This window comes from Gavialis gangeticus, unplaced genomic scaffold, assembly GCF_001723915.1.
Source record: "Gavialis gangeticus isolate Ggan-Ray unplaced genomic scaffold, GavGan_comp1, whole genome shotgun sequence".
Taxonomy (NCBI): Eukaryota; Metazoa; Chordata; order Crocodylia; family Gavialidae; genus Gavialis; species Gavialis gangeticus.
The window spans coordinates 34139688-34143253 of NW_017728997.1; the positions used below are offsets into that span (position 1 = coordinate 34139688).

At 38.9% G+C, this 3566-nt stretch overlaps 1 long non-coding RNA gene across 1 annotated transcript in view; it reads left to right on the forward strand.

Moving 5' to 3' along the window:
- LOC109289130 overlaps positions 1 to 3566 on the forward strand; it is an 8677-nt gene that overhangs the window by 3174 nt on the left and 1937 nt on the right. Inside the window, exon 2 of the long non-coding RNA XR_002095304.1 lies at positions 712 to 764. This is a non-coding gene — a long non-coding RNA (uncharacterized LOC109289130). The remainder of the gene's footprint in view (positions 1 to 711; positions 765 to 3566) is intronic.

Consider the following 3566-nt stretch of genomic DNA (forward strand, 5'->3'; position numbering starts at 1 on the left):
GCAGCAAGCTTGCCCCGCCTCCCCCTGCTCCAAATTTAAGTTTTTTTTTTTTCCATATCCAGAATCTAATTGGGGGGGGGGGGGTATCTTAGATTCAGGTAAGTATGGTACTGATTTCTTAAAGATGACTTAGCTTAACTCACAGGTTGGCAACTTACGGCCTGCAGAGCAATTTGATCTTGTCTGCAGAGATGAACCTTCAGTAGGTGAATTGTTCCTGTCCTAATCAAGTGGGCAGGCTGTTGACATTCTCGGTGTGACATTGTGGGGAAATGCGGTGGCAGCTGGGTCCCAGAGTCCATGTGCCACCCACCTCTGACTTGAACTGGGACAATTCAGCCTGCAGCCTGAAAAGGTTGCCAACTGCTGCCTTGAGTGAAAGGTTCTGACATTGGGAGTAGTAGTACTGCTTTGAAAGGCTTGTTTCAGTATCTGCACTGCATAGTTAATCTGGTACCTGAAAATTCAGTTAATTTATGTATTTTTTAAAAATTAAAGTCCTGGAATTGAGTAGTTAGATGTTTTGAAACAAAAGCTAAAACTGCTGCTAGCACTACTGATGATGATGCTGGACCTAGCAGTTCAGCTAATGTGGCCTTGGCTTCCAAAGTCCTACAAGTTTATGAAGTGTTTTCAACAGTTAGAGGTAGGTAAGCTGAGTTGGCTTTACATCTTGTAAAAGCAAGCATGGAATAAATTATGTTTCCATAGGTTACACAGCAAGTGACCAGTGTCTTCCCATGAGTCAGGAAGAATCTTACGTGGTAAGTTTCTGTTTAGTAGCATGTGCCTTTTGTTCGTGTAGTCATCCATTTAGATTTGGATTTATAACAATGCCCTTATTTTATTACATGCAAAAAATACTTTCAGGTGTATAGTCAAGCATGTAAGCAGTAAATACTAGACTGTACAATCTTAATTTATCCCTCTTTATAACTTTTGATGACCTTCAGTCTCTGGAGTCCAGTTGTTCTGTCATATTGGTATCCATCAGCTAGATAAGCCAGTTTGATTCCTCCCATTTTCATTATTTACAGATATTTTTGTGCTGTAGCTTAAGTGGCTACACCCTGATTCTAAGGTGGTTTTAACTTTTAAACCTGATTGTAGGCATTGTAACTAGTGCTTTTTGGAAATTTTAGATTACAATGAGTAGGTTATATTATAATGGCTCTAAAGGCCATTCATTCTGGGTACTGAAGTTAACAAAATATAGGGTATTAATGTCCTGAATTTGTAGATGCAAATTATCTCTTTGACTTTCCTGGCTTTTTGCATGCTTTAATATTAAGCATGAATAAACTTACAATTTAACTTCCAAATCTGCATTATTTTCTTTAACATAAAAGGAAAAAAGTGCTTGAAAAACAGAAGAGTATCACTCTTAGTTGCATGTATTAAGTATAAGGATTACAAAGTACAGGTTCTATAGCCCACAACAGTGGCCCTTCTAGAAGCACCTGTAAAACTGCATGGGTTTTAAATTGTGACATTTTAATTTTGTCCTGGTTAGAACACTGTTTTTTGACCTATGGGAGTTCAATACGCTGGAAGATTGGTGGTAGATTAAGCATGGATTAATAGCAAATTAATTTTATCTGTGGTGTTATCACACTAAAGATGTTGGAGGCCCTGTGTGGCTCTTTCAGCTTCTTGTGAGCTTGCTAAGTGTGAAACCTCAGGACTACATCTGTAGAAAACTAGAGAAATGAGTACACAACCTCTGCTTTACTAATTGAATCATAAAATGGGGAAAAAGTACAAATTTTTAGTTTTTGCCCTGCTTTAGAATTTTTCTTCTGTGAATTTCAAGAGTGCTTTATCTGACAGTTTTTTGGTTTTGTTTGTTTTTTAGTGTAGTAATTTTTCAGATTATCAAAAAATCTCAACAGCTTGCCAATATGTATGGTCATCCATATGGCATCTTGACAAAAGGTGCAATTTTGTAGTTAAGTTCATTTGTCAAAAAAAGAAAAAAGTAATCTTAATTGAACACTGTAGGGTACATTACTATAGTATTCCATAATACGCAATTAAACTTTTTTTTTTTTCCTGGTAAAGATTCGAGTCTCAGAATGAATAATTATTTTATAGTATGCAGCATAGTATCGTTCATATATCTTTGTAGTTAGCTACTAAAACCACCTATAAAGTCTATTTCATTTTCAGCTGTTCTTCCTGCAAGAAGATGAAATGGAGCCTCTTTCAACAGAATTTCTCAAAATTCTATATTTTGTTTAGATTAAAAGACTTTAGCAACCACCAGTTGAAGCTAGTTCTCCCTTCCTTTTTAAACAAGTGGGAGACTGGTTTGGTGGGCACAACTTACAGGTATTATGCCACAATCTAGTAATTTAACATGGATAAATAACAAAATATCTTGTTTCTGAAATTGGTGTAATTTGTTGCAAAGAAAATGAGAACCAGCTCCTCACGTAAGTACAGCCAGTTTAATCATTTTAAATGTGTTCTGGAAGTTCATTGAAAATTTTAGAAATGATTTGTGCTATATACGAATGGGTGACAAAATGATGATAGTATCCGAAGATGCCAGTCAGGATCAAGACTCATTTGTAGTGGTACTTTAATAATACAATGGAAAACCCTGATGGAACAATTTAAAAGGATGCAAAAAGGAAGGATGATTAAACGCACTGTAATTTTACACAGGTTCAAATTCATGGTCATTTTACATGTAGCTAGCCTACCTAAAGATCCTGAATATTTTTCAGGAGCGAGGAAGTTGTGTACTCCATGGTCTCCCTCCCATTACAAGTGTTGAGGATATGCCTGGTAGTGTAGGAAAGTTTGAGGAGTAATGGGGTGGGGGGAAATGGGATGTGCATGCTGCAGGTGAGTGAAATTTGGAAGTGGAGGTATTGTGCAGGGAGTAATCTTTTGCAGAATGATGATCAATAAAATCTTAGTATTGGGAATCAGAATGCAGTTGTTTGGGAGGCCTGCTGTGCAAAGTGAGTTTCAGTGTTAATGAGGAGTGTGGCTGGAGTCCTACTTTCAGGGCACTTGCACACATGGGGGCAGTCTGGTCTGACGCTGGAAATCCATTGCCTGGGAGGAGACTTGATTAATCGAGTCTGCTGGAACACATAAATTGGGATGGTTTGACAGCCTTGTGTGTTGCACATCAGTGGTGCAGCACACCTCTGTGCTGAGAAAATGGCAGTGGTGTGCTTTGAACTAAAACATATCTGTGCTTTAGTTCAGAGCGCGCTACTGCCATCTTCTCAGTACGGGGGCATGTTGCACTCCTGATGCACATGGTGTATAAGCACTTCTAATTAGCGTGGTGCTGTGTCAGGAACACATGGTTAATAATGAGCTTAGTTTCATAGTTGGTAGGGTCGGAAGGGGCCGGAGTGGATCATCAAGTCTGACCCCCTGCCTTGGCAGGAAAGAGTACTGGGGTCAAACGACCCCAGCAAGGTGTTCATCTAGTCTCCTCTTAAAGACCTCCAGCACCACTTCACTTGGAAGTTGCTTCCAGATCCTAGCTGCCCTGACAGTAAAGTAGCGCCTCCTGATATCTAGACTGAATCTACCCTCTG